This window comes from Protopterus annectens, chromosome 1.part2 (genome assembly GCF_019279795.1).
Source record: "Protopterus annectens isolate FY-2018-M chromosome 1.part2, PAN1.0, whole genome shotgun sequence".
In the NCBI taxonomy this organism is placed as follows: Eukaryota; Metazoa; Chordata; order Ceratodontiformes; family Protopteridae; genus Protopterus; species Protopterus annectens.
In genome coordinates, this window is record NC_056727.1 from 85781093 (window position 1) to 85803384 (window position 22292).

The window sequence follows — 22292 nt, forward strand, 5'->3', positions numbered from 1 at the left end:
TGCAGACATGCTTAAAAGAATTCCACAGGATAAGAAAAGGCACTCTGAAGCTGATGCTGATCAATTCTACAACAAGTGTTTAAACCAGTGGTATAATTACCAGGATTCAGAATTTCTAGCAATGAGAGCTTTAACCTTGAAAGAACCATTGATTTGTTGCTTCTTCAAGGAACTGGTAGACAAGTTGTGCATTGACATCGACAAAGGCAAGTACTGTGATGACTTCTGTATTCTCCGTAACGTTCAAACAGAGCTGGTGGGAAAAAATGAATAAGTGATCGATCGATCGATGGAAGGATTTATTCACAAAACTGACACATCGAAAGTGTGGCGAGGAACTCATTAAAGTTGTATCCTTCCCATTTTCTATACTTGTGTCGAATTCTTCATGTGAACGAACTTTCAGTGTAATGAATTCTTTGTGGACCAAAGAAAGAAATCATCCGGGACTTGGTGTTTTGAGAGCTGAGCTGCAGGTGTGCAAAAATTTGAGGTACAGCTGTTCTCAGTTTCATGAATTTTTGATGAAGACACCCAAACTGTTGGCAGCTGCAAGATCTGATCAGGCATACACTTTTAAGCGCAAGTAGTTTTCGTGACTCTAACAAAGCACACAGAATGAACATTTGAATAATTAGTTTACAGTTGTATTATTGTTTTGAACTCTTCTTGTACATAGTATTCATTGTACAATCATTATGAATATCAACATATCAAAGATTGATAGTCTCCTAGTTGGACAGCACTTAGGCCAAACAATATGGTTTGTATTTAACATTAAAATAGCATCTCCGAGAATTAGCCTTATGTGAGGTGGTAACCCTAATACAGACCCCCATTCACACTAGGTATTTGTGAAAAAGCTTTCTCAAAAATAGTTCCAGCTGATTGGACAAATCTCCCAAAGAGCATTAGGAATATAGTCCAATTAATGCCTTTCAAGAAAACAGTCAGAGTCCATCATCTCAAAGAAAGTAAATGCAAGTGCTACGCATTAGTACACCAGTTCTTAGGTTCCACTGTAACGGTAATTCCATTTCATATTTGTGGGTTTACTCTATCTGATACTACCTTAAGGCAACATGAGTAACGCAAATACAATTACCCCATTTTTACAGTTACGCAACAAGCTCTTAACTAGGCCATTACACTATCACTATAGTGATTTCTTACAGTGTTGTAAACTGTGCAGTATATGTTCATAGTATTCCATATTTATAATGACATTGAATATTTAAGCATTAATAATGAATGCATTCTTGTAAATGGTGTTTAATGTCTACTTATTGGCATTCATACCTTGGCTATATGTTGTACATGCAGTCTTTGTCAAATGCCTTTATGGCAGTACTGTTTTTTTGTTGTTGTTTTTTTTTTTTTTTTGAGAGGGGTTGTCAGTCCATTTCTTACTTGTTATTGTGTTTGCCATTGTGGCTTGGCTTGTGGCTGAAAGGGGTTCTTGTTGAAGGTGTTGTGACAGCAACAGAAGACTGTTCTAAAGTGCTAATCTAAGCAACAAATTATATGCCCAGGAAGCAAGAAAGGTACGTTGTCATTAAATGTGTGTATTTTGGAAGCACTTTAAAAAAATACTTACACTTCAGCAGGCCCAGTTACATATATGAAATCCAGCTAAGATCATGCTTATGGGGTCAAATTAAGTGGAAAATCTTTCCATTTATTTCTGTGGATTTACTTAGTAGATATTTCCTTAGTAGTACTTCTCAAAAAAATGGAACTTTTTTGCCATTTATATGTAAATTGATGTTTTCACTTTACCCACAACTTGTCACATTAATTCCTGCCTGTCTTACACTAAATAGTACAGACTATGCTATGTGTCTATTTAACTCTAAATTCAGTACACAGTGCCATGACTTGATGTAAGGACCCTCTAGAACTGCCTGATTTCTAACCTGTTTTATGCTGTCTGCACATCTAGATCATTCCCCTTAGGGGTGAGAGTATGAGGCTCGGGTCTGCTGTTTCAGTTGCATTGCACCCCTTGTGCACATCCTTGACAAACTGTAGGGACAGTGTCTTAAAGTTTACAAGATTCTGTCTTTTAACAACTCTGTTGATACAAACACACACATACATACATACATGAACTTCAAAGAAAGACACAGTCATGCTAAAGTCTTCATTGTGTAATACCTTAAACCTCCTGTAATGCAAGCCCATGGAATATATGGAAATTACCTCTTAAAGACATACCAGTGTTTCAGATACATGGTTTCTCAATTCCCATGATTTTTTATTTTGAAATATTTATGGCTATATTCAGGCCAATAAAAGCTAAACCACTCTAACTATAGACATACCTTGTTTTGGCTTTTTTCTTACCTGGACAGTATAATATAAGAGGATTGCTTGGTTATATTTTGAAAACACAGAATGTGAAATCAAGCCTGATGTCCATAAACATTACAATGCCTATAAAATATCCTATATGACATCCAACCCAAAAAGTAAAAAGGTCACACAAACAAAACATTCAGTAAAGTCTGCAAGAAAGACTGAACCAAGCTAAATTCATCATCATCAATTCCCTTTTCCCATTTTCTACATGGGGTATGGGTGTTGTGTAATTGTCACCATCTCTCACAGTTCAATGTCACTCCTGCCTGTCAGAAATCTTCTCTCGCACAATCCATGCACCTCTTTGCAAGATGTCCTCGTTTCCTCTTACTTCTTCCTGTCTGTCCCTAATCTTCTAGCTATCTAGCTTCCAATGTTAGTAAATTAATGAATCATCTGTAGGCAAGGAAAGGGAATTCTAGAAGCTTGGCTGGAATGTTCTAATTGGCAGTCATTACAGCAGGAATGCATCAAGCCACCGGGAAAGATACTGTTAAAATATTATACATCTGATACACATGAACCTAACTTACCAGCTGGTGTAATGAAGTGTTGATAGTCGTAGAGCTAGAGTTTCATTCAGTTGTAATATGAAAGGCTTCCGTACCAACACAGCCAGATATCTAATAAATGCATAGATAAAAACACAGCGACAGGGTCAATGATGACAGCATGATATAGTATAGATAAAATCATAAAAAGGTATCATCATCATCACCACCCGCCATTTTCTCATTTTCAGTGCCACTTTCCTGCCTTCTTCGACAGCCATGTCTGACTGTCATAGGTTTTCTATCACACAATCTATCCATCTGTTTGTTGTGCATCCTAATTTCCTTTTGACTTCTTCCTGTCTGAACCAAATTTTATTCAACAGATTGCCTTCTGCTTTCTGCACATATGCCCAAACCCCCACAATCTACTCTATTTGACATTCTCCGCAATTGAAGGTACACAGGTTTATGCTCTGATATCCTCATTTCTTCATTTATCCCATAGGATGCATCCTACCACCCATCTCAGGCACTTTCTCTCCATCACCTCTAGCTTCCTCAACTGCTGTGCCTTTACTGCCTAGCATTTTGTGCCATACAGTAGTACTGGTCACACTGCTGTTTTCTACACCCTACTTTTCAGCTTCTTTAGCATTCTTCTGTCATATACTACCTGTGACACTCTGACCAGTTGGCTGTAGCCCTCTAATTTTAGCTTTGACTTCTTCATTCAGAATTCCCTTCTTCTCCTGTAGCCCTACCAGATACCTGACACTATTAATCTTTTTCCCTATTTTACCTTCTATCGCAGTTCTCAATTTCTTCTGATTCTCCCCATTTGGTGCCAGTCATTTGCTGAAGTTCTTGTTCAGTGTCTGCCTGCAATGCTATATCACCTGCATCCAGCAACTTTGTTGATCTCTCCCCTCTGACTTGTTTACTAATATAGTCCATCACCAGTATGGGCTTAAAAATGAACACTGATATACACCCACTCCCACTGGGAACTCATGTGTGAGTTTGACCACTGTTTGTACTTGTGACATTGATTCCTTGTACATAGCCTGCACTAATTCTGCCAATATTTCTGGGACTTCAGACCTTCACTGGACTGCACAAATCAGCTTTCTTGGGACCTTGTTATATATTTTCTTCAAGTCTAGCAATGCTCAGTAGCAACTTTTCCTCATTTCTAGCTTCTTCTCAATTAATTCACCACCATAACAGGTACACAAGCAAGCAAAATGTGAGAGTAATGCTACTCAGTGTTAGAAGTATAAACCTCAAAATGCACTCACTCGAGGCACTCCTTAAAATGGAGAACATCGACATCTGCACAGTGACAGAGACTTAGCTCAGGGCTCCAGAGAGCACCCCTGCATTAGCAAGCTATAATTCATACCACACCTTTCAGCCATCTAACCTGGACTAAAACACTAAAGGGTGAGGCATGTCCATATTCATTAAGGATATCCATACCTCCAGGCTAGTTGCTCAGCATAATGCATCCGAGATTATCCAAGTGACACTAACTCTGGGCAAGACCGCAATCCAGATTGTGGCTTGCTACAGATTCCCTACCATTCCCCAGGATTACCACTCCTTATTTCTTGATACAATGGAAAATATTAGGGTACAACCCAACATCCTAATAATGGGCAATTTCAACTACCCCACCATTAACTGGGAAAACTACTCATGTACCAACGCTTCTGCTCAACGTTTTCTGGAATTCATAAATTCCAATGCCTTGGATCAACTTATCCACACCCCTAACAGGAGCAGCAATATTCAGACCTGGTCATTACCAACATGGGCGACCGATGTTCCACAACAGAGGTCAACACCTCATTTGTCAGATCTGACCACAAGCTAATCACCCTAGACATGCACATCCAGCCCCCACCCCCCTATTAGGGAAACCACCATAAAAAAGTTCTCCAAAGCCAACTTCACACTTCTTAAGACAGAAGTAGCAAACTTCACGATACCCATGCAGACGGACAATAGAGGTACGACTGCTGAATCCTACACAAATGCACTTTATAAGCACTTACACGAGTGCATGGGTTATGCTATCCCTAACAGAATCAAGATGCTATCCTCCCAAAAAAGGAAGCCAATATGTTGGTCCTCTGCCATAAACAAACTCTACAATAGAAGAAAGAAACTATTGCAAAAATGAGTAAAACCCCATGACTGGAGGAACTCTCTAGTTAGCCTCAGTAAGAAGCTGAGGTCCCTCATAAAATCCTCCAAAGCTTGTTATGAAAACAAAATTGTCACTTATTCTAAAGACAACCACAAAGCATTCTATAGCGATGTCAAGAATCTCAATGGCAACACTCAGATCTGCTCTGAGTTACAGCACAATGGCACTAAATATACAGAACTAACTGATATTGCCAACATCCTGGCAGACAGGTTCAGTGTTAACTTCACCCCCCTCTCACCCCATAAAGGGCTCATCTCTATACAGGAAGAATGCAAAGTTCCTGTAATCACAGCTGCACAGGTAAAAAACACATTCTCCAAAGTGAAGAACACAGAATCCATGGGACCTGACAACATCCCAGGCTGCATTCCACATGAACTAGAGAATGAACTGGCACCCCACCTAAGTACCATGTTCAATCATAGCCTCACCTCAGGCTTTGTGCCCACTGAATGGCACACAGTGACGGTTATCCCACTCCACAAAGGGGGAGCCACCACAGACCCCAGAAACTAACACCCCATTAGCCTGACAAGCCTGGTCTGCAAGGCCATAGAATATATCATCATGGAACTTATGAACAAAGACATTGGTAATCTCCAAACTCTGTATCCCTCCCAGTTTGGGTTTGTAAAAAGCAGATCATGTCTCCTAAACCTAATAGACTTCTTTGAAGCAGTCACCAAAGCCGTAAATGAGGGTAAGGTGGTTCACATAGCCTATCTAGATCTTGCCAAGGCTTTTGACACCATCCTCCACACTGGAACATACCCCTCAACCTCTTAGAGCAAGAAATCTGGACAAAGCCATAAATAAAAGGGGGACAAAGGCCCAAAAATAGGGATTTTTTTTTTAATATTGCTCTTACATACTTAGAAAGATGATAGAATAACAGATTTTGCATTAGCATGAATTTTTTGAAGGGCATGAAGTCTGAAACCCAAATGTCTGTCATTATTTTCTAACTTCAGTCTTTAATGACTTCCCTCTAATTTGTCAGAAAACCACAATTTTATGAAAAACAGACCAAAAATATGAGGCAAAATTCTGGACATTCTGCGAAAATCTGTACAGTTGAGAGGTATGCTCTGGAATTATAGATAAACTCACTAAACTAGGTATAAATCCCTATGTCACAAGATGGGTTGCCAGCTGGCTCACTGACAGAACCCGCACTGTGAAAGTAACAGACTCCAAACCCAACTTCAGACCAATAACAAGTGGAGTACCACAGGGTTCAGTCCTGGGTCCTCTCCTGTTTGGTATCTACTTCTCTGAAGTACAGGCTAACACAGAAGGTCTTTGGCTAATGCAGTTCACAGATGACTGAAAACTAGGAGCCATATCGAAACTCCTAACGATGTGGACATCCTACAAAAGGGTCTCACTGAGACAGATGCCTGGTACAAACTACCTATCTATATCAAACAAACCTCCTCATTAGCACTCTTCAAGAAAAATCTTGGTGATTGGATGGGAAATAGGAAATTCACCGTGGGGATCACTTCTGTGGCTCTGCTCGACAGGGGCACAAGAAAATTATTTTCTTGGGTGGCGAATGCCAGGGTACCTTTTTGGCTAGGCTTATATAGGCCCTAGGGCCAATAGCCTAGTACCTACCTATGAACCTATGAATGTATTTGTTTTATCATAGGATCATAGTATTGTGATGATATGGGCAAGTGCCAGCATAGCTAGCTGGAGTTTTGTAAAGAATGATATATCCTGTGAATATTAAACTGAAGATGCTTGTGTTACAAATGTATTAGAACTGTATAACATTTGTATATCAAACTGATTTGTACTGATGATTGTGCTAAAAATGCATCTGTGAAGTTTGCTTGTGTTAAAATTTATCAAAAGTGCACCCTGTTGGAATGGAAAGAAATGTATATGTATTACTGTAACTGAATTTAAATCTAAATTTATATGTTTTAATTGAGGATACTGGCACAGCGGAGGTTAACCAACCAACTTAATTAAAAAAAGGAAACTGTAAATGAGATGTTAAACCTGTAAAAGGAACCCCACAGTGCTGAATAGGATCAGAGACACTGGGTCTAGGAAAGAGCCTTTGCTCATTAGCTCACTGAGAAGAGGGGAGGCCCCAGACACTGCCATAAACATTTGGATGTATATTGTGGCCATCTGTGCTAAATTTCTATCTCAGCTTCAGAGAGGAATACTGTGAGAACCTAGAGTCAGGTGACCAGATGAGGTCATTCTGGCAGCTCTCTTGGAAATTATATTTTAGATATTAGAAAGAGAAATCTCAGAGTACTGAGTATTCTGCTTGGGAAGCCTGACTAGAAAGACTCTCACCCATAGAATCTTGCTTTGCAGTAGTAAGTAACTTAATAGGGACAGCAATTCGTTTAGATTCAGTCAGAAATATAGTGAAGCTTAGTTTAGAGAGTTTTTCTTTATTTGTATGAGTCTGTCCATCAATGGTGTTTTCAATATTTGCTGTGATTTGAGCACTATTTACTGTAAATATATATTCAATATTTTCATCATTTATTTTTATTTATTTTACATTTTGTAACTGGAACACAAGTCCTTTTTCAGCAGAATTCCAAGGAGAAAAACTCCATAAGTAGTAATTACAAATACTTGACAGTATACAAATATATAAAATACACAATTATAAATACAAAATAGACTCAGTTTGAATTGGGTGTTAGATAACTTATAAAATATAAAATGAAACTAAAGTTACATAACAATTACAAGCAGCACCTCAGCATGTTTGTGCTAGGCTGTCTTTTGGGAACTATTAAAAAAAACAGTATGACAGACAATTGAAGCATAGTAAACTCATTGGATTCTAATATGTGTTAGAAATGTAAAGATATACATATGTGAAAGAGCAAGAAAGAGAAATCAGAGCTGTCTTACTGTGGGAAATAAGTTGGTAAACAGAGAAACCGAGAGTGAGATAGATTAGGTTGGAGTTTGCACTAGATTAACCAGAGGTGTACATGTGTAGAGCCAAGTGCTGGCTATATGAGTTTTTAATGTTCTTTCTTTTAATTCTGATAAGGAAGGTTGGGATGTTAAGTCAATGAGAAGTGTGTTTCATGCTTTTGGTATGAAGTTAGAGAAGAGGGATTCACCTGCTGAATTGTTGGCTTTTGTTACTTGTAGAAGGAATTTATTGCTAGAGCAGAGGGATCTGCTGATGTTGTGTGTCAGCAGTAGCTTTTGTACTGCATGAATTTTCTCTGGGTAGTGCAGAATTTTGTGGGGAAAAGTAAGTTGGTTGCAGAGTAAGAGTTTGGGGAGTTTTAGCCAATTGAGTTACTTGAGAGCTGTACAGTGATGTGACTTGTAGGGTAAATTAGTGGCAAACCTGGCTATTTTGTTGTAATAGGAAGAGAGTTTAACTAAGTCACTCGTTCTAAGGTTTGTTAGAACTGGGACACATAAAGAAGAGTTGTGATGAGATGTCTGTGTGTGTGTGTGTGTGTGTGTGTGTGTGTGTGTGTGTGTGTGTGTGTGTGTGTGTGTGTGTGTGTGTGTGTGTGTGTATGTGTGTGTGTGTGTAATGGTAGACTTTGCGTGTAGGGTAAAGAATTGTTTATTTTAGTAAAGAATGCCTATTTTTTGTACACTTTCTCTATGGTCTGGGAGATGTGAATATCAAACTTCATATTGTTGTCAGTCTCCACTTTTAGTAGTTTAGGGTGAGTCACAGGGGAGATGTTAGTTTTATTTGCAGACATAATGTTAAATAAGAGGTTTGGTACAGAAGATTTTGTAGGGTGGAAAACAATTTAGTTTTATTTGAATTTAAGATTAGCTGGGAATTAGTAAGCCATGTTTCCACAGCAAGAAAGGAGTCCTGAGAAATAGCATGGAGCTCTTGTAGGGAAGGTGCAGTACAGATTAATGTGGAGTCATTGGCATATTTTATGACAGTAGCATGTAGAGTAGAAGTATGGAGATTATTAGTAAAATGTGAGAACAGCAGGGGGCCTAGGATCGAACCTTGGCGAACTCCTAGAGTAACAGTTAGGAGAAAGGAGAGGTCTTGCTTCCACTGGACTGCCTGTTGTCTGCCTGATAAATAGCTTTGGAACCAAGTAATTGGGGATTGACTAAGATTTAGTTCAGAGAGTTTTAATTAGTTTACTGTAATTAGCTATGTCAAAGGGTTTAGAAAGATCAAGAAAGATAGCAGACATAAATTTTCCATTGTTCCTATGATGGTTTACTGTGTTAGTAAAGAAAATTAGAGCAGTGGTAGTGCTATAAGAGGGACGGAAGCCATGTTGTGTGTTGGACATAAGCTTGTGCATGTGAAGACATTTTATTATTTAGATGTGTATGCAGAGCGATTGGGCAATAGTAGGTAATTTCTGTGGAATATCCACCTTTGCATAGCGGTATAATGCAAAATATTTTCTAGATTTCAGGAACTAGATTTTCAGAAATAGATCTGTTAATTAGGATGGCTACTGGATAGGCTATTGCCTCAGAGGCATTTTTGAGAAAATTGGCTGGGAATTTATCAGCAGCTAGAGTTGCTGGTTTAAGTTTTTTAAGCAATTTCTTTATGCTATCTATGGAAACAGGTTGAAATGTGAAGTTGTTATTATATGATTTGGGTGGTTCAGTAGTGTTTGGGTAGCTCTGAGAGGTAGCTAGTGACAGAATGGTTTCTGCGAAGTATTCATTGAATTGAGTTGCTATATTTTCAGTCTTGTTTGTGTTAGTTGCGGAGGGTGTGCTGGATTTACCTAGAAGGAGCATGTTGCTAATGGTCATCCAGAACTTTTGTGGGTTGTTTTGATGCTTAATTTTACATGGTGGTAGTAATTAATCTTGTCAGGTTTAACAGATTCCGTTGCTTTGTTTCTGAGTTGTAGATATGCTCGTTATGAGGCCTGAGAGTTAGTTTCACACCGCTCTTCCTAAGCTTTATTTCTAGTTTTGAGCAATGACCTGGTCTCTTTAGTTAAACATGGTGCAAAATTACTTTTTATTCTAATAGTTTTGTGAGGGGTGTGTGAGTTCAAAATATCTAAGAAGGTGGTATTAAAGAATTATACTGCTTCCTCTAGGGCTAGTGACTTAAGAGCTGTCCAACTGTAACTTTTTATACTAGGTATGAAGTTGGTGGGATTAAAGTTCTTTTTGTTTCATATTACATGATATGCAGTATTTTGCTTGGTACACACGATGTCTTAGTAGGAAGGTTGGCTGGTGGTCACTCAAGCCTTCTGGGTGGCAGCCAGACTGGTAGGAGAGGGTTGGTCTGCTTGCCAATATCCAGTCAAGAATTGATTGTCTCTTAGATGATTTGTCAACTTCTTGTGGGAGATTTGATGGCTTGAGTAAATCCATGGAGATTGACATGATTTGTGGGATTTTCAGAGGAGCATGTTAGCCAATCAATGTTGAAGTCTCCCATGATGATAGTTTCATTGGAGAGTGCATTAGAGGACCAGTATAGTATGTCCTCGAGTGTGAGTATATTATTGCCGGGTGGGATGTAGCATGCAATTATGTTAATTAATTTATGGGATTTCATTTTTAATTTGGTACAAATTAGTTCAGAGGTGGCAAAGTTGGGGATGGTTAGATCCCAAGGTTCAGCCTTAAGCTGATCTTTACATAAAATTGATACACCATCTCCTCTTTTGAGTTTTATGTCCTGTCGTAGGATGTCACATCCTGGACCCAGAATTTCATTATTACTATTGTCTTGTTTTAGCCATGTTTCGGTTAACAGTACAATATCTGGTGAGTATAGAGAAAGATTGGCATGCAGTTTACGTACTTTGTTCAGTATACTTCTAACATTTATGTTAAGGAGCCGAAGGTTAGAACTAAAATGACAGGTTAATAATGAGTTATAGGGAGATGTAAAGGAGGGACTGTTGGATTGCTGTACTGTATGCATGGTATTTGGGTTGGGGTGTACATCCCCAGCCTGTTTTAGTTGTGTGTTAACAAGAACAAGATGTTTGGCTACTTCACATATGAGTTTTGCATATTTAATAGAGTTTTGAGACTTTAGGTTAGGTGGCACGAATTTAAATGAAAAGTACCCAGTGGCAGTGGTGTTATAAAGCTTGTGAGCAATCTTAATGTTAGGAGGTGTGGGGTGGTGGGTTTGAGAAGTTATTAGTGATGATGGAAGAAAGGTGTATTATACTTGAGTTTGGTAAGAAGTTAGGTAATATGAGAGTATTAGAATAGTGGTGGCAGACATTTGTAGGGTAAGTATGTATAACTGTTTTTTGCTACGTGGAGACATGTTTAGGTGGGTGTGGAGTAGGTGTTTGACTGGATATAATGGAACAGCTGTAATTAGATAGGGGGTATGTTTAGGTGAGGTGGGGGTAGGTGGGAATGGGAATTCGTGGTAGGGTAGGGGAGTGGAGAAAGCCCGAGCACAGCGAGGGAGAATGAAACGGGCTGGCTGAACCAGTTGACATCACACACACAATGCCAGAAACAATCAACCAGGTTGATTTATGGTGATTACCAGTGAGTCAAGTTAGAATATGGTCAAACTGAAGAGGAGAGAAAAAAATTGCTAATGCTAGTTTTAATGTCTGAGCAGAAGTGACCACTAGGAGTGTTTACAGCTACTTGGTACAGACAATGCAATGTGTGGGTAGGGTTATCAGGACTTAAAAAGAAAATAATGGGAAAAGCTAGTTGTAAAAATGGAGGGATGGGGGCAAAGTAATTTATAGACAGTGATAAGCCTCCAGATGTGTACATAGCTTCTTAGGAACTTTAAATAAAACATACACAGTATTTTCAGGATCTGTACATTTTAGGTAGAACCGGTGGGGCTTTAAATGCAATGTTGTCTTAGCATTCGGATCTAGTTTCAGGGTTGGAGTTGCAATAATATTCATCCAGGAACTTATTAAAAGGACAATAGACAGTGTAAGAATTTCAGTTTAAGCAGGATTAATATTAATCAAACAGAACACGTGCAGTAGAACTGTAAATATTAGCATAGTATATGTGTCAGATATAATGCAAATGATATAATGACTAGAAGTCAGCATAAAATTAGTGGAGATATTCAACCTATTTGCTAAGCTAGCTTCTTAAAAACTAACAAATATAAATAGTTAGCAGATGCCAGAAAGTATGCCAGACTGCTAATTAGAATTAAGTACCAGCATCAAGTCAGCTAAAACCTAACAAATATGAAAAGGTATCAAATGCAATTACATTCATTACACTGCTACCTCTATTCAGGACAATACATAAAATCAATACTATTGTACGTATGCATCACTTTCCTGTAGTACAGTGGAGCTTAAACATGAGTAGCAGTCATTGCAGTTGTCTGTGCATATGGTGCGGTGTAACTACTTATTATAAACTCATTATAAACAATTACAAGTACCATTTATTTATTATTAAATATATTTAAAACTTTTTATTGTGGCTGGTCCTTGTAGAAAGTATCTAACCTTTGAGAGTACTTATATTTATTTGGTGACACTCTATGGGCCACTCTAGAAGGCCTAGCCATCTTAGTGAATTATTACCATTTGTATTAGTATTAATATTACACAACATAATTGGACACCCTTTGTTAAGGGCCTTGGAGTAGCTGATTGGGAAGTGTCTAGTGGTGGTGATAATTACCTTATAGTCTGGGCAGAAGCTAGTAAGCTTGTGCCAGCATTTTCTTGGTGTGTGTGTGTGTGTGTGTGTGTGTGTGTGTGTGTGTGTGTGTGTGTGTGTGTGTGTGTGTATGTGCGTGCGTGCAAATAAAATCTCTCAGCATGTGTGTATTAGCTACTTGGGTAGAGACATGAAGCACTAGGTTCACAGAGAAGGTGCTGGAGGACTTGGCTTGGACACTCGGCTGAAGACCTAACCCTTCAGCTGTACCAGTGGGGAGTCTTACTGGGGAACTGAAGGGAGACAGATATAGAGACATCCAGACCCTGGGCTGAGTGTGTTCCCTGTGTGCTCTTAAGAGAAGTTGTACTTGATGCAAAGAGGTCATCTTCTGGAAATACTGAGTGTATCGATTTGTGTTCCAAATACATGTTTCTCTCCATTGTCAGTAGTGAGGATTCAGGCTCCTTGATTACTGGCCCATCATGGGGACATCACATATTGGTGCCCATTACATACTGATAGCAGTGTTGGGCATTGTAAGTATCATAGGAGATTACAAGGCTATCGATCCAGAGGTCTTACTGCAAACATTGGTTAAGTTGTGCTGCATCCTGATCTGCATCCAAGCTGCTCAGCTCCATCTTACCTTTTACTACTCTGCATATTCATTTATCAGTCAACCTCTCCAGAAATGTCATGCAGTTTAACACGTTTGATACCTCTATACCACCCACAGTTGTAAATGTCTCCTTTGTTCTTGTACAGTGATACTAGGATGCTTACATTCCAGTCATCTAGGATACTTCTTTCTCTCCATACTGCTATGTGTACCCTCTGTAGTCATTTCTCCCATAACTCACCCAACATCTTGATCATATCTGTCATGACATCATCTATGCCCACTGCTCTTCCTGACTTTATTACTTTTAGTGCTGTTCTTACTTCTTCTAGGGTGGGCCACTCTTCTTTTTTCATTGGCTGTGCCTGGTGCAGTACAGCTTCTGTGAGGTTTTCTTCATTCAAATGCTGCTGGAAGTACTCCTGTCTGCCTTTAATGTCCTTGGGACTAGTGGGAAGGCTGTTGCTAACATCCCTTTTGAAAGTCCCAAATTATACAGTTGATTTAATACTGTTTTGTCTTAAAAATTATTTTTTTGAATTTAATGAAATTCTTTATCAACAAATTAAAGGCACAGCAATGGGAGCCGTTTTTGCTCCAGTGTATGCAAATATATTTATGGGTTATTTTGAAACTAAATTTCTATATAGAATGTGCTTTTTTTAGAAGTCATGTGATAGAATATTATCGTTACATAGATGATTTAATTTTTCTATGTGAAGGGGGTAGTTTAGATGTACATCATTTTATTCATGACTTAGACTGTAATCATTTTGGTATCAAGTTTGATGGAACTCAGTGGGGAGATAAAGTTTCATTTTTGGATGTAAACTTGTACGTTAGAGGTAATAAGGTATTAACATCAGTGCATCATAAATTTGAAGGTGTGAATAATTTTATTAATGGGACTAGTTGCCATCCTCCACACCTAATATCAGCACTTCCCTATAATGAATTATTGCGAATTTCAAGATTAATTAGTGAGGAACAACATAAAGAATTAGAAATTGAGTTGACTTGTCAGAAATTTATCGAAAGAGGTTATAGTGTAGAAAGTGTAGAACAAGCTAAAAATAATCTGAATTCTAATAATCAGACTCATAAACAAGTAAAATATAGGGCTAAATCAGATAAAAATGTATATAATCAACAAGTGGATAGAATGTTCTTTGTTACAACATATGGAACATATACAGAGAAATTAGTAGAAATTGTTATGTTTTATTGGACACATTTGTTACAAGATCCATGTTTGGGTGAATTGTTACCTCAAAAACATATGGTGTCTTATAGACGTGGAAAGAGTATTAAAGATATGCTAGTTCATGCTTATTTCATTTTTTCTGCTGTCAGTTTAACCAAATGTATTTCTGATTATGGTTTCAAAGCATATGGTCATTGTAGTATATGTAACCAAACAGTAAATTCTTTTGACCATATAAATGGAAAGAAATTTAATGTGAATGGTAATTTTAGTTGTAACACAGATGGTATTATTTATGTATTAAAATGTGAATGCAATCTATTCTACATAGGTGAATCAAAAATAAGTTTTTAAGTCAGGTTCTTAGAACATCTGAGAAATATTAAAAATGAAAAGGTAGAAAGCCCTTTAGGCTTTCATTTTAAAAAAATATCATAACAGTGATGGTAAGAATTTAACAGGCACAATTTTGGAAAAAGTACATTGTGTTAAAGGTATGTGCCTGAAGAATAAATTACAACAGAAAGAAGCACTGTTTATTTTAAAATTTGACACTCTACACCCTAAGGGGTTAAATAGAGAGCTTGATTGGAAATGGCTGCTGTAATTAAGTGTTTTTTAATTATTTTATTAGAACAGTTTTTTACTATAAAAAGGAATGAGAAATGGGTTTTGTTATACTCTGTTAAAAGGCTTATGCCGAGGCGCTGGAGAGCATCAATTATTGGTATTATAAAATAAATTTTCTTGGATATACTGGCTGAGTCGTTTCTTGGACTATTCTTCCTTCTTCCTCTTTGGTGGCTTAATATCCCTTTTGAAAGGTGTCTGATGATTATTTTTTTTTTATTTTTCTGTCTTTGCCTTGCAACCTGCTAGAATGTCTTTCTGTCATCTACAGAGTCAGTTTCCAGATGCTGCTGTAGTGCCTTTGATATCTTGTATTCCTTCTTAGTCTGCTCCATCTTTTCTATCTCACACTTTTTTCTGCACTCCTTCTTTCTTTTGCTGACTTGCTGGATTTCTGCATTCCACTACCAGCTTTCCATATGTACCATATTTCAATCCCTGGCTCAACCGCATATCTGTTCTACTGTCATCCCATATGACGTTTTTAAGTGCTACAATTCTTCAACTCCACCTGTTTTTTTCTTCTTCCCAAGATGCTAGATCCCTGAGTATTTCCTTGAACTCTTCCAGTCTTTACAATGGAATTTGTTTGCCAAAAGTCTGTTACTAATTCTGATGAAATCCATCACCATCTTCTGAAGTCTCTCCCTCACCAAAATTCCCACACCATTTCTAATTTGTCCTCCCTTTAAGTAGTAGACTTTGGATCCATCCTAAGTCACGTGGCTTTGCTTCTTTGCCTTTCCATCTTGTCTCTGGATACAGAGGCTGTCCAGCCTCCTCCTTTCATTATGTCTGTGACGCCTGTACACTGGCCCAGGAATCAAGGAGCCTCAATCCTCACCACTAACACCAGTGAGGGGCATCCACATTGGGAGGATAACAAGTACACACACAGTAAAGTACAATTTTCCTTAAGAGTGCACAAAGATCACAGTCAGTCTAGGGCTGGTTTCTCCCTTTTTCTCCAGATCCCCAATAAGACTCCCCACTGGCGCAGCTATAGGGTTCAGATCTCAGTTGAGTAGTCAAGCCAAAACCTCCAGTACCCTCTCTGTCCAACCAGTGCTTCGTGTCCCTGCCCAAGTAGCTGACACACACACACACCTTGAGATTTTGTTTATATACAAACACGCAGACACTCCTGGGGAAGGCTGGCACAGGTTCTCCAGCTATGACCCCCTCTGCCCAGACTAGATAGTAGTACCATCTGCCACCACCTACTCTTATCAGCTACTCTAATGGCCCTTACCAAAAGGTACCCAATTCTACTGTGCAATGTTATTATTATCAAATTGGTAAGTGTGACTGAGACTTGAAGGCTATTTAAGAGTGGCCTATACAGTATCACCAAATACATGCAAGTACTCTAAGAGCTTATATATCTCTACACAAAATAGCCACAGTTGAAAGGTTTAAAATATTTAATAATAAATAATAAAAATACAAGACAATACTTATTAACTCAACACAGTGACAATAGAGAGTTCAGAAATCACAGGAAATACTTTAAAACTACATTGTAGGACAGTCTGGCATAAATATAGAAAACAGCTAAACTAATCTGGCTATATTCCTATCTACCTCTAAGAGAAATACTAAAATATATGTCTTACTTAGAGAGCAAAGCAAGTGCCGGTGAGTTGCTATCAGCTTCAGAACAAAATACAAAATGCTATCCTTTCTTTATGAGATAGTCTTTAAATTGATAATACACATTACTGCTGAGTCATTTCAGATTACATCATTCTTGTCACTTCTGCTGAAGTTTCCAAGGCTCACAAATTTTTAACATTTCTTTGTGATCTGCACCTGCCAGAAAGCCACAGCAATAAAATACACTTTACATGTGAAACCTAGTAATTATATCTGCCTTAGGAAAATAGAAAGAATTTCCAGTGGCAGGCATCCTGTCTCCTAGCTTGAGATCACACAGTCATAAAATTCTTTACTTATCAGCTTTCTTCCAGCAGGGTGCACTGTGGTTACATTTTTGAAGCTCAACACATAACACAGTTTTCTTTCAGTTGTCAAACAAGCCTGTGGATCATATTAATATTTACAATGACATAGAATTATATACAAAATTCTATCTAGCTAGGCTGGCAGCTTCTCAGTTTATCACAAGGTCATCCACTTCCAAGCTATGTCTTGTCAGTGAGCCAATATTCAGTGTAGCAATCCTCAATCCTGTTTGGCAGGTCAATTGGTTTTACATCCAAATTTCTCTCAACAGAGTTATCTCAGGTTACCCAAGCTGGGTAACTGGACACTGGACACCTGTAGCTTATTGACCTAGGGCTGCAGGGTTTTATGATGGGTACACACTGGCCAATAAGAACACATACAACCCTCCCACCATTAGCATTGGTCCCTGGTGTAGGTTAGGTCCTCAGCCTCACCAGCAAATACTCATGCTGTATTTCTGGCAATGACATTACTCAATGCAACTAAATCATGTAGAGTCGATAATTATTACATAAAAAGGTGGCTAGCACTGACATGGTCCATTGTCTGTAATCCATGCTTTTCTACCTATATGATATTGTGCAATGCAATTGATGGCAAAATGGTTGGTCTATACAACTTTTCCCCCAGTAGGCACCATCTTGATCCTGCTGTCCACATTCTTGAGTGAGTATGAGATGGAAATATTCAGGATGTTTATGGGACGAACACCAAAGTCTTAGAGAGAACATGCAAACTCTAACTTTGTACCTTGTGCATGAGAGGTAAAGAACTTAACCGTTATGCCAACTAAGTCCTAGAATAGTTACAGTGCAGTTAAAGTTATGAAAATGTTGCAGATCTGAGTCTGACAGATCACTGATCCACTTGGTTGCTGCACAACCTTAACTATGTCAAGATCCACATTTGGATCATGTGGGATTTAGTCAACTAAAAAAATTAAGTTAGCCAAAAAATGATAGATTATTAATTCTGATTTATGCAAATAAAGGGACAGTGTAAAATATAATAAAATATGTTTATTATGTTCTCTGCAGCTGGCTCCAATACTTTTAAAAAGTTGATGAAAGAACCATTGTGCATTTCTTTGTATCCTATCTCAGTTGTATTTATTTACTGCCAGTGGGACCATTAAAATAGTACACAGGTATTTATATGAACAAGATTCTACAGCATTAATCATATAGCAAGACTAACCCTGGGATTCAGATACTTTGCAAATGTGATCTCAATCAGTCTTCCTCTAATTACTGTGTGTGAAACAAGCCCTGGTGATCATTAATGATGAATAAGGCTAGGCAAGCATGAGCAAACACCGGCTCATTAAATATGCCTGTCACAGCTGCAGTGTGGATATGGGACGAGCAGGTAGAGCATGGTGTGCCTACAGGGAAGTACGAGCACAAGCAGTACTTGTCACCTGTTCCTGGACCTGATCATGTTCCATGTGATCCCACACACACACCGTAACAGCAAGAAGGAAAAGTTATGTGGCAGCCTAAAAGGATCATGAAGTTGTGTGCTGATTTATTTTTGGAAATGGAAAAACAAGAAAGTGATGAAAAGGGTGAAGCAAGCAGGGATAGAGCATTATGTAAGAAATTAAGAAATGAACAGGATGGAGGTTGGAAAAAGAAGATTTTTGGGGAGGGGTCAGGTACTCATTTTTATGTCTATTAAGAGAAAGTAAGTTAGAAGAGGTAGTAAGGGAAGTAAGAGGAAGGTAAGAGGGTTAGGCTAGGATAACAAGTTTGGTTAGGTTAGGTTAGGTTAGGTTAGGTTAGGTTAGGTTAGGTTAGGATAGGTTAGGCAAAAGTCACTGTCCAAAATGAAACCGTTTAATCCACTTTCTACTATAAGAAACATAAATATCCTTAAGCGTTTTCATCAGTACATATGCTGACTTCTTCAGAGAATGTTAAAATCAATTAATTAACTAGACTTTATACAAGTATCATTTAAAACCACTTAAACACGTGGTTATAAAGAGCCAATCCATTATTAGTATTAAAAGTGTTTAAGTGGTAACTCAAAATTAAAAAGTTAAAAAGTTCTCGAGTTCTTTGAGAAAAACTTTTTAATTGTGAGTTACCACTTAAACACTTTTAATATTAGTAATGGATTGGCTCTTTATAGCCACGTGTTTAAGTGGTTTTAAATGATACTTGTATAAAGCCTAGTTAAAGTTAGATATTTATGTTTCTTATAGTAGAAAGTGGATTAAATGGTTTCGTTTTGGACAGTGACTTTTGCCTTTACTTGTTTTTTTGGTTATTGTATTAGTTTGCGTGGAAGTTTTCTTAGGTTAGGTTAGGTTAGGTTAGGATAGGTTAGGTTAGGTTAGGTTAGGTTAGGTTAGTTTAGGTAGCAGCAGTGTTTAAGTAAACATAGAATACAGCCAAGACTGACAGAGAAGGTGCTGACAGAATCAGAGATGGGAAAGACAGTGAAGAAGGAGGCACCAAACATAGAAAGAAAAGACAATGGTAATAGAGAGGACTGAACAACAAGAACAGGTTGAGAGCAGTGGTGGATTAAGTGTACCATGGTCCCTGCGCTTTCAAACCATGATCCCCACACACACATTTTTTAGATTATACATAAATGTGCATGTTCTTTTGGAGTTCCTTTTGTGATTGTTTTACATTATATTTCTTGTTTCCTACAACAAAATTTTTAGAATGTATTTTAAATGTGTAGCTTTGAATACTTTTTCCAGTAAGCAGTGAAACAAAATGTATTATCTAATAATGATAAAAGTACCCATTTCAGAACAGTTCAACCATAAAAGGGCACTCAAACTGCTATCATCACAATCCACCAATATCCATACTCATTGATTACTCCCATTTTATTGACTGTGTACAGATTACATATCCAATTGAAATAAAAATGATTCCAGTGAAGTATTCCAATTTGTTTTCCACAAATACACGCTAGTCCTACAAAGACAGACTTTTCAACTTTATTATCTCAGCTGACTCAGTTATTTTTATTTGCAGGCATCCCCAAAACCCATCAATTACAGCTACATTGTTGACTTGACTGCATCCTTCTAAGATGTTTATGTCAAAATAATAATTGTTGTGTCTTTCGGCTTTTCCCGGTTAGGGGTCGCCACAGCGGAACTCCGGTCCGCTAATGATTGGCAGTAGATTTTTACATGCTGAGTTGCTGGCCTTGATGCACAACCTTCAATGAAGGTATGCCCATTCATGCATGTCTCCACACAGAAGACGCTCTAGCTGAGAACTGAACAGGACAACGTCTTACTGTGAGGTGACAATGCTACCGCAGCACCACCACTGCAGTCTATGTCAAAATAATAATAATAATAATAGGCGGCCACAGTGGAGCAGCAGTTAACGTTTCCACCTCACAGCATGAGGTTCTCCGGTTTGATACTCGGCTGGGGTGCTTTCTGTGCGGAGTCTGCATGTCCTCCCTGTGGTCACGTGCATTTCCTCCGGGTGCTCCGGTTTCCTCCCACATCCCAAAGACATGCTGTAGGTGGCTTGGACATTCTAAATTGGCCCTAGGTGTGAATGTGTGCATGTGTGTGCCTTCTGTGGAAGGTTGGGCGCCGGGCTGACAACTCGACACCGTAAAAAAATCCACTGCCAATCATGAGCGAACAGGTGATCCGCTGTGGCAACCCCTAACAGGGAAAAGACAAAAGAAGAAGAAGAACAACAACAATAATATATTTCAAATGTGTTTCACACAAACACTTAGAAGCCATAGTAAAGTAGTTCATCTTAATTCACACACACTCTCACACACACACACACACACACACACACACACACACACACACACACACACTCATGCACACTAGTCCTACAAAGTCAAATTAAAGACTGTTTAAAAAACAATTATAAGAGCAATAGGTACTTTCATCTACAGAGACCCACACCCCTCACTAACAGCTATAGCCAGTTTGTTGACTGTGTAAACCCTTATTGCTATGAAGAAATAAATTACTTGAACTTTATTGATAGCTTAGATGAACTACATAAATTGTACAGATATGACTAGCATCACACCATAAGACCCAGCCATGTTTAGCATAGTTTAAATAGAAGAGAACTTATGATGAGAAAATTAAAAATTAAACACCTTATAACGTGCTAATTTGATACACACAATCTCTGCAGAAGTAAAAGTTATCTGAATAATTCCACATTAAACAGAAATATTAGTAATGCAAATTTTGCTATTAGCAGACAAATTTGTATTTCAGTGCTTCATTTGCAAATGCAGTGCCTGCTGCCCTTAAATAATAAATGGCCTATATCACATAAAAAATTGATGTGCTGACATTGGCATAACATTTTTATTTATTTTATTTATTTGACATTTGTTAACCGGGAAATTCTGACTGGGTCAGGAACCCATTTTCAGAGGAGGCCCTAGAAGAAAAGCTCCACAACAGTAAACACTGTAAATATACAGAGTATTGAATTTACATTTACTGTATAATTTGCAGAGACATATTTGACGGGCAACTAGTATACATTTACATAAAGGATTAAATTAACAAGTCTAGTAGCTGATTTACACAGAGGATGAGATAATATAGGATTAACTTTATTCTGTTAGTCTTCCAGCAATAGTATAGCCTATCATCTCCCACTGAGTAGTCAAATAAAAAAGGAGATATTAAAGGTAAATCCATCCATCCATCCTCTACCCCTTTTCCCATTTTGCACATGGAGTCGAGCTGTCACTTCAACAGTGACAATCATCTCAGGCCAATGTTTACACCACCTGGTGGTTAGCCCTGCCATGGTAGTTCATCCATACCACTCACTTGCACACACACTCACACCTACGGCCAATTTAGAGTGCCCAATTCACCAACTGCATGTCTTTGAAATGTGGGAGGAAACCAGAGCACCAGAAGGAAACCCACTCAACCACAGAGAGGACATGCAGACTCCACACAGAAGACACCCCAGCCAAGAATCGAACAGGAGAATCTCTTGTTGTGAGGTGACAATGTTAACTGTTGCACCACTGTGGCCATCCATATAAAGGTAAATACCAGGTTAATTAATGAAGGAGGTATAGTGAATGCATGAATGGGTTTAGTTGCAAAAGTAGGCATTTGAGGTAAAGAAGAAACTCTTTTAGAAAGTTTGTCAAGATAAGATAGAATGTAGAATTTTGCTAGAGGGTATATATAGACCC